The sequence below is a fragment of the Microcaecilia unicolor genome, chromosome 3 (genome assembly GCF_901765095.1).
Source record: "Microcaecilia unicolor chromosome 3, aMicUni1.1, whole genome shotgun sequence".
NCBI lineage: Eukaryota > Metazoa > Chordata > Amphibia > Gymnophiona > Siphonopidae > Microcaecilia > Microcaecilia unicolor.
In genome coordinates this window covers 383,321,482-383,335,230 of record NC_044033.1, presented here as the reverse complement: position 1 = coordinate 383,335,230, position 13,749 = coordinate 383,321,482, and the positions used below count along the sequence as shown (strand labels likewise).

General features: G+C 44.6%; 1 protein-coding gene across 4 annotated transcripts in view; it reads left to right on the top strand.

Annotated features, from left to right (window-relative positions):
• Positions 1-13,749, top strand: part of OTOF (otoferlin) — a 762,055-nt gene that overhangs the window by 157,290 nt on the left and 591,016 nt on the right. The gene's annotated exons all lie outside the window — the stretch shown is intronic.

The window sequence follows — 13,749 nt, the reverse complement described above, 5'->3', positions numbered from 1 at the left end:
CACTTGACTGATTTCATCTATAGTAATAGGTTACTTTAGGGTTTGAGTATGTACATGAGATAAGGCAGGCAAATTTGTAGAAGATAAAAAAGCAACAGTATCCTGCTCACTGTCCTCAGATTCTGCAGCATACAGGTGTGTGTTGAACAGTCTTATCCAACCTTTTTCTATCAGGGGCCACATTTTATATTTTGCAACACTTGGAGGGTCAAAACACACGTGCGTGTATTCACTCACTCTCTCTGGAAAGTAAGGTGATACCTTTTAATTGAACTAACCTATTATATTTTTAACTAGTTTTCAGAGGCCAAAGCCTCCTTCCTTAGGTCAGTGCAAGCATACTATAACAACACTATACTGTTCAGATCTGAAAGAGGAGGTTTTGGCCTCCAAAAGCTCATCAAAAAAATGTACTCCATTTTTTCTACCACATTTGTTCATCTTAAATTAAAAATAAAATTCTTTTTTCTACTTTTGCTGTATGGCCATTTAATTTTTTCTATTTGTGTTGGCTGTCTGTCTCTCTCTGCCTCTGGCATGCAGCATTGCCCCTGTCTCTCTCTCTCTCTCTCTCTCTCTTCCTCCCTCCCTCCTGTCCCCCTGCACTATTCACCATTACCCCGTTTCTTTCCTTCCTCTCTCCACATTGATCATTGTCGGTGTTTCTCTCCCCTCTGCCATCCAGTATCTGTTCTCTATCTCTCCCCCTTCCATCATTTCCTCTGTCACTCCTCTTCTCCCCCCCCCCCCCCGACATCCAGCATTGTCTGTCTCACTTCCCCCCAGCATGCAACATTGCCCGTCTCTCCATCCCCCTCTGCACCATTCAGTATTGCCTCTACCTATCTTTCTTTCCCCATCCAGCATTGCCTCTGTCTCTTTCTCTTCCTCCTCCTATGCAGTATTTCCCCTCTCTGCTGTCTCTCCAGCCCATTCAGCTTTTCCTGTTTCTCTCCCACACCTATTCACTATTGTCCTCTCTCTCTCTCTCTCTCTCTCCCCCCCCCCCCCCCCCCCCCCCCCAATCTAGCATTGCCCTGTTCTCTCTCTCCCTTTCCATCCATCCGGTCTTTCCCTGTTTTTCTCTGTCTCCTCTCCCATCCTATCCACCTCCCTCGAGGATACATGAGCAAGTAGAAGCCTATTTCAAGCCTAGTCTATAAAGAAAAGTGTGGGCCCATTTTTCTTTATATAATGAGCACCTTACAGAACTACCCCATTATAAATATACTGTAAATATGAAAATATTTTTAAAAATGTATTCTGGGTGGATTGGTGTTGAATTGATCATGAATGTTCAGTTTAATTGTCAGATTCTTGGAGTATGAAGTTGCTATGGACTGAAAATTAATTGAAAGGGGCATACAGATTAGATGAAACACAATTAAATACCCTTGTATTGGGTCTGATCTGATCACTTGGAAGTACTTGTCAGATCCAAAATAGTAAGGGGCCCTTTTACTAAGCGTCTACGTGTGTCCAACATGCACCAAAATGGAGTTACCGCCCGGCTACCATGTGGCTCTTGCAGTAATTTCATTTTTGGTGTGCGTCCAATACACGCATCTGAAAAATTTTGGATGTGTGTATTGGGCGCACACCAAGTGGAATTTGATGCACGTAGGTCATTACTGCCTGGTTACCACGCGAGTCTTTACCGCTAGGTCAGTGGCTGGCAGTAAGGAGGTGGGTGGGACAAGGGAGGGAGAAGGAATGAAGGAAGTAGTTACAAGAAATCCAATATGCTTGCTAACTTTCAAAAAGGAGACTATGATAAAATAAGGAGAATGGTAAAAAAAAAAAAAACACCTTAGAGGAGCAGCTTCAAATGTCAAAAATTTACATCGGACATTGATGCTATTCTAAAATACCATCCTGGAAGCCCAGACCAGATATTTTGCATGTATTTAAAAAGGAGGAAGGAAGGCCAAATGATAGCCAGAATGATTAAAAAGTGAGGTGAAGGAAGGTATTAGAGCTGAAAGAAAATCCTTCAGAAAAGGATCCGACTGAAAATAATAGGAAATAGCATAAGGAATGGTAAGTCAAATACAAAGCACTGATAAGAAAGGCAAAGAGAGACTTTGAACAGAAGATTGCACTGGAGGCAAAAATACATAGTAACAATGTTTTTTTTAGATATATTAGAAGCAAAAACCCAGTAATAGGATCAGGTGACCATGGGGTAAAAGGGGCACTCAGGGAAGACAAAACCATAGTAGAGATTAAATTAATTCTTTGCTTTGCTATTCAATGCTGATGAGTCTGGAAGATGTAAAGGGGCAATTTAACAAATTGAAGAGTAGTAAATCGCCTTGTTTGGATGGTATACATCCCAGAGTAGTGATAAAATTGAAAAATGAACTTGCAGTGCTATTGTTAATAATATGTAATTTAACTTTAAAATCCAGCATGGTACCGGAAGATTGGAGGGTGACCAATGTAACATCAATTTTTAAAAAAGGTTGCAGAGGTGATCCAGGAAATTATAGACCAGTGACCCTGATGCTGGTGCTGGGCAAAATGGTAGAGGCTACTATAAAGGACAAAATTAAAGTATATACATAAGCATGGGTTAATGAGATCAAGCCAAGATGCATCAAGGGAAATTATGCCTCACCAGTCTTCAACATTTTTTTAAAGAGGTGAATAAACATGTGGATAAAGGTGAGCCAGTCGATATTGTGTATCTGGAGGCATTTGAGAATGTACCTCATGAAAGACTCCTGAGGAAATTAAAAAGTCATGGGATAGGAGGTAAATTCCTACTGTGGATTAAGAACTGGTTAAAAGATAGAAAACAGAGTATAAGGTTAAATGGTCAGTATTCTGAATGAGGGTGAGGAAGGGCAAATAGTGGAGTTCCCCAGGGGTCAAACCTGGCCAAATCCAAGGCATTTGGTCGTGGGAGGAGCCAGCATTTGTAGTGCACTGGTCCCCCTCACATGCCAGTATACCAACCGGGCACCCTAGGGGGCACTGTAGTGGACTTCAAAAATTACTTCGTCCGATAATGGAAAAAAGAAGGCCGGCTCTGACGAGCACTTGGCCGGCTTCACTTGGTCCATTTATTTTTAGGACCAAGCCTCCAAAAAGTGCCCCAACTGAGCAGATGACCACCAGAGGGAATTGGGGATCACCTCCCCTTACTCCCCCAGTGGTCACCAACCCCCTCCCACCCAAAAAAAAATTAAAAAACATTTTTTGCTAGCCTCTATGCCAGCCTCAAATGTCATACCCAGCTCCACGACAGCAGTATGCAGGTCCCTGGAGCAGTTTTTAGTGGGTGCAGTGCACTTCAGGCAGGTGGACCCAGGCCCATCCCCCCCATACCTGTTACACTTGTGGGGGTAAATGGGAGCCCTCCAACCCCCCCAAAAAACCCACTGTACCCACATGTAGGTGCCCCCTTCATCCCTAATAGCTATGATAGTGGTGTACAGTTGTGGGGAGTGGGGTTTGGGGGGATCTGGGGGGCTCAGCACACAAGGTAAGGGAGGTATGCACCTGGGAGCAATTTGTGAAGTCCACTGCAGTGCCCCCTAGGGTGCCCGGTTGGTGTCCTGGCAAGTGAGAGGGGGCCACTGCACTACGAATGCTGGCTCCTCCCATGACCAAATGGCTTGGATTTGGTTGTTTTTGAGATGGGCATCCTCGGTTTCCATTATCGGCGAAAACCAAGGTCGCCCATCTCTAAGGTCAACCTAAATGTTGAGATTTGTGCGTCCCCGACCGTATTATCGAAATGAGTGGATGATGTGGAGGGGCATAATCGAAAGGAACGCCCAAGTTTTGTTGAGGACGTCCTCGCAAAAGTCCCAATGGAGGGGCGGGGAAACCCGTATTATCGAAACAAGATGGACGTCCAGGTAAAGTCGTCTAAGTGCTCGTCAGGGGTGCCCTTTTTTCCATTATGGGTCGAGGATGTACATGTGTTAGGCACACCCAAGCCCCGCCTTCACTACGCCTCCGACACGCCCCCTTGAACTTTGGCTGTCTCTGTGATGGAAAGCAGTTGGGGATGTCCAAAATTGGCTTTCGATTATACCGATTTGGATAACCCTGTGAGAAGGATGCTCATCTTCCGATTTGTGTCGAAAAATGGGCGTCCTTCTCTTTTGAAAATGAGTCTGATAGTCTTTTCTTGTGTTTTCTCTTATCTGCACTATGTAATTTGGCATTCCTTTCTTATTATGATTTTATTAAATTTTATAATTAGATTGCAAACCGCTCCGCTGTCTTTAACAAAGGACAGTATATTAAGTCAAATAAACCTTAAACATATATGTTGTCTCTATAAACAAGGAGTTCCAAATTGGAGCAATTTTCCAACTGTATGTGTACCTACCAAGTCTGCATGTAGTTTTTACCCACAGACTTTAAACTGATTTTCAGAGAGAAATAGCTTCCCTTTCAAAACTGATCTGCTTTTTCATGTGCATGCTTTTCAAAATACAAATATAATAGACGTGGAGGGGCATAATCGAACGCGAACGCCTATCTCCATGGGGGTCTATGTCCGAGAACGGGTACGTGAAGAGGCGGGACAGCCCGTATTTTCGGAAAAAATGGACGACCATCTTTTTTTTCGATAATACGGTTTGTACGGACCAAATGCCATGGATTTGTTTGTTTCAGAGCTGGGCGTTTGTTTTTTTTTTAGCGATAATGGAAACTAAAAATGCCCAGCTCAAAAACGTCCAAATCCGAGCCATTTGGTCATGGGAGGGGCGAGGATTCGTAGTACACTGGCCCCCCTGATATGCCAGGACACCAGCTGGACACCCTAGGGGTCAGTGCGGTGGACTTCAGAAAAAGTTCCCACATGCATAGCTCCCTTACCACAGGTGCTGAGCACCCAACCCCCTCCCCCAAAACCCACTACCCACAAATGTACACTACCATAGCTCTTAGGGGTGAAGGGGGCACCTACATGTGGGTACAGTGGGTTTTGGAGGCCTCCCATTTACCAGCACAAGTGTTACAGGTGTGGGGGGGGATGGGCCTAGGTCCACATACCTGAAGTGCACTGCGGTACCCACTAAAAGTGCTCCAGAGACCTGCATACACGCAGGCCTCTAGGACTTGTTGCTGCTCTATAACCTTGGCACACCAGTTGACACCTGAAGACTAATCTCTATGAAAAGTCCTTTATTGGAATAAGCACGTTTACTCACAGTTAACTGCAGATCAGAGGTTGTGCCCCACTGGCAACGAGTCTCCCTGGTACTGAGATTAGCAGTAGGTCAGAGCTGGCAGAATGCTGTACAGTGCCCTCTTTCAGCAACATTCGAGGTAAGAACTAAGTTCTGTAACATGGCTAACACATGAAAGGGATCTAAAACTGGCTTACAAAAATGGCCACTACCTCATGGACTACCGGAAAGAAAACAGGGCACACTCTGACCCAGTAAGCAGGGGGGGAAAGCACCATGGAAGTACAGCCTACCAACTATCAACATCGTGAGCATTTACCACAATCTAGTGGAATCACGGAGCCCAATACCCTACACCCACCACAATGCATTGCTGATGTGACTCTGTAATGCGCATAACAGAAAAGGTGTCACACTCACCTGAGAGCCACATCAGAACCAGGGAAAGGCTGTCAGAGGATAGAACACATTCTGCTGTCATGGAGGTGGGTACGACATTTGAGGCTGGCATACAGGCTGGAAAACAAAGTTTATAAAGTGGGTTTTTTTTGGTGGGAGGGGGTTAGTGACCACTGGGGGAGTCCAGGGAGGTCATCCCCGATTCCCTCCAGTGGCCATCTGGGCAGTTGGGGCACTTTTTTGGGACTTGTTCGTGGAAAAAAAGGGTCCAAAAAAGTGACCAAAAATCGCGCTAAAACACCTTTTTTTCAATTATCAGCTAAAGACGCCCATCTCTCCTCGGCCGATAACCACGCCCCAGTCCCGCCTTCACCATGCCTCCGACATGCCCCGTCAACTTTACCCATTTCTGTGACGGATTGCAGTTGGAAACGCCCAAAATCGGCTTTCGATTATACCGATTTGGGTGCCCAAAGGAGAAAGACGCCCATCTCCAGATTTGGGTCAAAATATAGGCGTCTTTCACTTTCGATTATGAGCTGGATGGTCTAATAACGCCCTATGTGTATTCAAAATTGTGTCTAGTGCTGTTATGTGCATATTTTTGTGTGAAACTAAGTTTGGATTGTAACAACTAATAAAAACATCAATTGACATACAATTCAATCAGAACTAGAGGACATGAATTGAGTTTGCAGGAGGGACGACTCAGGAATAATGTCAGAAAGTACTGTTTTATGGAGAGGGTGGTAGATAACTGGAATGCCCTCCCATGGGAAGTGTTGGAGATGAAAATGGTAGTGGAATTCAAAAATGCGTTGGATAAACACAAAGGGAACCTGTATAGAAGTCATGGAACCAAACAAGCTTAGTAGTAATTAGATTGCAACACTAGTAATTAGAAAGCAAAGACAGTGCTGGGCAGACTTCTACAGTCTGTGTCCTGATCATGACTGGACAGATTCAGCTTCAGTAGCTAGAGAACAAGGCGAATACCAGGCAGAATTCTATGTGGCAAGGGAAAATCAAGATCAAGTATACATATGTAGTATCACATCATACGTTATCCTATGAGTTTATCTTGTTCGGCAATCTGGATGGACCGTACAGGTGTTTATCTGCCATCATCTACTATGTTAGCATAACATAACCGACTGGGTTAGAAACTGGTTGAGTTGAAGGTGACAGAGGATAGTGGTAAATGGAGCTCATTCTGATGAAAAGGATGTTACCACTACTACTACTACTACTACTATCTAGCATTTCTATAGCGCTACAAGGCGTACGCAGCACTGCACAAACATAGAAGAAAGACAGTCCCTGCTCAAAGAGCTTACAATCTAATAGAAAAAAAAAAATAAAGTAAGCAAATCAAATCAATTAATGTGAACAGGAAGGAAGAGAGGAGGGTAGGTGGAGGCGAGTGGTTACAAGGATGGGGGAGGGCAGACTTATACGGGGTCTGTGCCAGAGCCGGTGATGGGAGGCGGGACTGGTGGTTGGGAGGCGGGAAATACTGCTGCACAGACTTATATGGTCTGTGCCCTGAAAAAGACAGGTACATATCAAGGTAAGGTATACACATGAGTTTATCGTGGGCAGACTAGATGGACCGTGCAGGTCTTTTTCTGCCGTCATCTACTATGTTACTATGTAAGTGGTTACGAGTCAAAAGCAATGTTAAAGAGGTGGGCTTTCAGTCTAGATTTAAAGGTGGCCAAGGATGGGGCAACACGTAGGGGCTCAGGAAGTTTATTCCAGGCGTAGGGTGCAGCGAGACAGAAGGCACGAAGTCTGGAGTTGGCAATAGTGGAGAAGGGAACAGATTAGAAGGATTTATCCATGGAGCGGAGTGCATGGGAAGGGGTGAAGGGAAGGACGAGTGTGGAGAGATACTGGGGAGCAGCAGAGTGAGTACATTTATAGGTTAGTAGAAGAAGTTTGAACAGGATGCGAAAACGGATAGGGAGCCAGTGAAGGGTCTTGAGGAGAGGGGTAGTATGAGTAAAGCGACCCTGGCGGAAGACGAGACAGGCAGCAGAGTTTTGAACCGATTGGAGAGGGGAGAGGTGACTAAGTGGAAGGCCAGCAAGAAGCAGATTGCAGTAGTCTAAACGAGAGGTGACAAGGGTGTGGATGAGGGTTTTGGTAGAGTGCTCGGAAAGAAAGGGGCGGATTTTACGGATGTTGTAAAGAAAGAAACGACAGGTCTTGGCAATCTGCTGACTAGATTCGGTTCTTGAGACGGTTCTTTTTAACATTTTTGTAAGTGATGTTGCTGAAGGGTTGTCCGGTAAGGTTTGCCTCATTGCGGATGATACCCAAAACCTGCAATAAGTTAAACATCTCTGATGGTGTGGTTAACATGAGGAAGGACTTAGCAAAGCTAAAGAGAATCATAGCAAGTGCATCCTATTTGCCTCTGGAAAGTAAAACAAGCTGTACATATACAACAACGCTTTGCCTTGTTTAATTTCTGAAGAAGACAATAAAATTTAAACAATTCTCACCTCAACGGGAAGCCAGTATCTGCATACAATATGTACAATGCTGCGTATGTCTAGTAGCACTATAGAAATGATTAGTAGTAGTAGTAGTAGAAAAGGGGATAGTCAATCAGTTCTGGATAAGGAGAAAATAAGCTGAATGGCTATATTTTGGATTGCCTGTAATTTCCTTAACAAATGTTTAGGACAGTCTAGGAAGATAACATTACAGTAGCCAATCTGCGACAATAATAAAGCTTGAACTCAAGCTATATTATATGATATTTAAAGCTTTTTTATATCATTAGATCTATTTCATACCTTTTTATATTTTTTACATGTTGGATACACATTAATGTTTTTGAATTCTGATTTTATGGCGAAGCCTCTTCATGATATTTTTGGGAATTACCCACTTTATACCGGGTCCTTTTCTTGAATGTGCCTTTCTGGTTGAGCCCTACTTTTTTTTTCTTTTTGCTTTTCATTTATTTGCTTCAACATTTCAGTGTTGTTGTTGCTTATTTTTTAAATTTAGTACCCTGCTTTGTGGAATTGGTGGACTATAAAATTGATTATACAAAGAAAAATGCAAATGAATGCACTTGGTACTCATTGAGAGAAGGTTAAATGAGGAATATCATCCTACTGTGCCAGGAATGAAAGTCTTTGCAAAGACTAAAACATAGCTTAATTATTATTTGCAGCTACTAAATCTGTTATCTGCCTTAGGGGAGTAATTGTTTTAATCACAGCCAAGGCACAACTTGTTCCTCCTGATAATTACTGTATCCTTATTGTACCCCATTCTCATTGCTCGGCCTTCTCAAAGGTTTTTGTAACTGTATCGCCTCCTTTTTTTGTTTGAGTCAGACCCCCAATCCTTTACCTGTTAGATATATAAACTATTTTCACTGTAAAAACTTTTGATCTGGAAAAGGAAAGAGGTACAGGAAATCTAGTAAACAAGACGGAATTACCCTCCTTTCCCCCACTCCACATGTACAGACAACAATTCATAGCACTACAGCTCTCAGTGCCTCATGCTTCACATATGAGTGTACAGAAACCAGCACAAAGAGGGTCCAAAGCAGAGAGCACAGTCCCAACAACGCGGAAAAGCACCAAGAGCCTACAATGAACGGGACAAATTGACACAATGTAGATCAATCACATAATGACCCAACAAGGGCTGTGTTTCGGCACTAAACGCCTGCTTCAGGGGTAATGTATCTTCAGAGAATCTTTAAAATAAGATTGCCCACTAAAGGCACAAAAAAAAATCTCTTTATCCCACAACTATATTAAACATCAGATGCAGCATAGCATGGTAAATGTTAATGATAATGGCACACCAGAAGTATTACTTGAATTTAAAGCTGATCTGATTGACATCATGGAATAACGTACTCCAACAGTGGATGTGGCATGATCAGATTGGTATGTCAATAGCAGCTTTAAATGTACATATTTAAATGTGGCACTTTAGCCTAGGCCTTACACATGCTTTGCCCACATATATGCTCCTTTGCATTTACATGCTAAGCAAGTTGCTCTTGTCAGTTATAGAATAGTACTTGAACTCACACATCGCACCCTCTGGACCACCTCCATCCTTTTTTTAATATCTTTTTGAAGGTGCAGACTCCAGAATTGTACACAGTATTCTAAAGGAGGTCTCACCAGAGTCTTATAGAGGGGCATCATCACCTTCTTTTTCCTACTGGCCATTTCTCTCCCTATGTACCCAAGCAACCTTCTAGCTTTTGCTGTCGCCTTTTCTACCTGTTTGTCCACCTTAAGATCATTGCATAAGATCACACCCAAGTCCTACTCCTCTTTCATGCACAAATGTTATTCACCCCCTAAACTGTATCACTTCCTTGCAGCCCAAATGAATGACCGTGCATTATTTAGCATTAAATCTTAGGTTCCAAATTTTAGACCATTCCTCTAGTTTTGCTAAGTCCTTCCTTATGTTTTCCACACCATCAGAGGTGTTTACCCTATTGTAGATTTTGGGTATCATCAGCAAAGAGGCAAAACTTACCAGACAGCCCTTCAGCAAAATTCCTCTCCATGAACTCCGCTCACTGGACAAGTCTCTCTTGTCGTCCTCCTTCTCCGCCACTGCTAACTCCAGGCTTCGCTCCTTTTCTCTCGCGGCACCTTATGCCTGGAATAGACTTCCTGCACCTATACGTCTAGCTCCATCTCTACCTGTTTTCAAATCTATGCTGAAAACCCACCTTTTCACTGCTGCTTTTAGCTCCTAGCCACAATTGCCCTCCCCTTGTCCCTTCCTCCCTTTTCACCCATTACTTCCCTCACCCGTAACTGTCTTGTCTGTCTGTATTATTTAGATTGTAAGCTCTTTTGAGCAGGGACTGTCTCTTTGTATCAGGTGTTCAGCGCTGCGTGCATCTGGTAGCGCTATACAAATGCTAATAATAATAATAATATCACATGCAAAAATATTTAAAAGATCCATCTCAAGAACCAAATCTTTTGTGGCACACCACTGGTAGCATCCTTTTCGTCAGAATAAGCTCCATTTACCACTATCCTCTGTCACCTTCAACTCAACCAGTTCCTAATCCAGTCAGTTATGTTATTGTGACCTCACCTTCAAAGATGAAAGTATATCCTACTGTACCCAAATGTTTACCTCAGATATACTCCATCAAAATGGAGATAAAGGTCCAAATATTGTCACTAGCCTCGCCTTCCTATTTCTAAAATAGGAGGGGAATAAATCTAAAATAAGTAACTTGGTCAGGCAGATGTTTTACCTTTAAAGTTAAATGGGCCTTTCCCAAGCACTAAGCATATTCTGTAATGCAGAGCGCCTACATTTTAATGCGTGCAGGCAAAAAGGGGCATGGTTATGGGCAGGGAAATGGGCATTTCATAGGCATTCCAAAATTTACATGCACTGTTATAGAATATAGCCCTCTATGCCTAAATCTATGCACCAGAATTCACTTGTTTTCTTGGTGTACATAAGTATTGCCATACTGGGAAAGACCAAAGGTCCATCAAGCCCAGCATCCTGTTTCCAACAGTGGCCAATCCAGGTCACAAATACCCAGCAAGATCCCAAAAATGTACAATACATTTTATACTGCTTATCCCAGAAATAGTGGATTTTCCCCAAGTCCATTTAATAATGGTCTATGGACTTTTCCATTAGGAAGCAGTCCAAACCTTTTTTAAACTCCGCTAAGCTAACTGCCTTTACCACATTCTCTAGCAACGAATTCCAGAGTTTAATTACACATTGAGTGAAGAAAAATTTTCTCTGATTCATTTTAAATTTACTACATTGTAGCCAGTGGTGTACCAAGGGGGGGGGGGGGGGGGGGGGGGGGGGTAGTGGGGGCGGTCCGTCCCGGGTGCGCGCCACTGGGGGGGGTGCCGCGCGCCGGTCAGCTTCCTTCGTTTCCATGCTCCTTCTGCCCCGGAACAGGAAGTAACCTGTTCCGGGGCAGAGGAAGCATGGAAACGAAGCAAGCTGACCGGCGCGCGGCACCCCCCCCCAGCGGCGTGCACCGGGGGGGGAGGTTCTTTCACCGGGGTGGGGGGTGTCCTTTCACCGGGGGGGGGGTCGCTGCACCCGGGGAGCGGGGCACATCGGCAATCCGCCCCGGGTGTCAGCCCCCCTTGGAACGCCACTGATTGTAGCTTCATCGCATGCCCCCTAGTCCTACTATTTTTGGAAAGCGTGAACAGACACTTTACATCTACCTGTTCCAACTCCACTCATTATTTTATAGATCTCTATCATATCTCCCCCTCAGCCGCCTTTTCTCCAAGCTGAAGAGCCCTAGCCGCTTTAGCCTTTCCTCATAGGGAAGTCGTCCCATCCCCTTTATCATTTTCGTCGCCCTTCTCTGCACCTTTTCTAAATCCAATATATCTTTTTTGAGATGCGGCGACCAGAATTGAACACAATATTCGAGGTGCGATCGCACCATGGAGCGATACAAAGGCATTATAACTTCCTCATTTTTGTTTTCCATTCCTTTCCTAATAATACCTAACATTCTATTTGCGTTTTTAGCCGCCAGAGCACACTGAGCAGAAGGTTTCAACGTATCATCAATGACGACACCTAGTTCCCTTTCTTGGTCTGTGACTCCTAACGTGGAACCTTGCATGACGTAGCTATAATTCGGGTTCCTCTTTCCCACATGCATCACTTTGCACTTGCTCACATTAAACGTCATCTGCCATTTAGACGCCCAGTCTCCCAGTCTCATAAGGTCCTCTTGTAATTTTTCACAATCCTCCCGCTATTTAACGACTTTGAATGTAAATGGAGGCGTGTATATTTAGGCACTAAGATATCAACCTAGGCACCACTTATAGTTTACACTTAGCCAAAGATGTTTTCCGCACGGATCTTTTGGGTGCCATATATAGAATCTGGCTCTTAACCAGTTATGGGTTACTGCATAAAGATAGGACTACTACTACTACTACTTAACATTTCTAGAGCGCTACTAGGGTTACGCAGCGCTGTACAAATTAACAAAGAAGGACGGTCCCTGCTCAAAGGAGCTTACAATCTAAATAACGAAATGTCAAGTTGGGGCAGTCTAGATTTCCTGAGTAGAGGTGTAGTGGTTAGGTGCCGAAGGCGACATTGAAGAGGTGGGCTTTAAGCAGTGATTTGAAGATGGGCAGGGAGGGGGCCTGGCGTATGGGCTCGGGGAGTTTGTTCCACGCATGGGGTGAGGCGAGGCAGAAAGGGCGGAGCCTGGAGTTGGCGGTGGTGGAGAAGGGTACTGAAAGAGGGATTTGTCTTGAGAGCGGAGGTTACGGGTAGGAACATAAGGGGAGATGAGGGTTGAGAGGTAAGGAGGGGCTGCAGATCGAGTGCATTTGTAGGTTAGTAGCAGAAGCTTGAACTGAATGCGGTACCTGATCGGAAGCAATGAAGTGACTTGAGGAGAGGGGTGATATGAGTGTATCGGTTCAGGCGGAAGATAAGACGTGCAGCAGAGTTCTGAACGGACTGAAGGGGGGATAGGTGGCTAAGTGGGAGACCAGTGAGGAGTAGGTTGCAGTAGTCAAGGTGAGAGGTAATGAGAGAGTGGATGAGAGTTCGGGTGGTGTGCTCAGAGAGGAAAGGGTGAATTTTGCTAATGTTATAGAGGAAGAAGCGACAGGTCTTGGCTATCTGCTGGATATGCGCAGAGAAGGAGAGGGAGGAGTCGAAGATGACACCGAGGTTGCGAGCAGATGAGACGGGGACGATGAGGGTATTATCAACCGAGATAGAGAGTGGAGGTAGAGGAGAAGTGGGTTTGGGTGGGAAGACAAGAAGTTCAGTCTTGGCCGTGTTCAGTTTCAGGTGGCGGTTGGACATCCAGGCAGCAATGTCGGATAAGCAGGCCGACACTTTGGCCTGGGTTTCCGCAGTGATGTCTGGTGTGGAGAGATAAAGCTGGGTGTCGTCAGCATAAAGATGATAGTGGAAGCCATGAGACGAGATCAGGGAGCCCAGGGAAGAGGTGTAGATTGAGAAAAGAAGGGGTCCAAGGACAGAACCCTGAGGGACTCCAACAGAGAGCGGGATAGGGGTGGAGGAAGAACCATTAGAGTGTACTCTGAAGGCTTTTATGTGGTTAACCTAGCCAGCTAAGTGCTGAATATCAGCACTTAACCGGCCAAGTGCCGACTCCACTCCCGGAACACCCCCA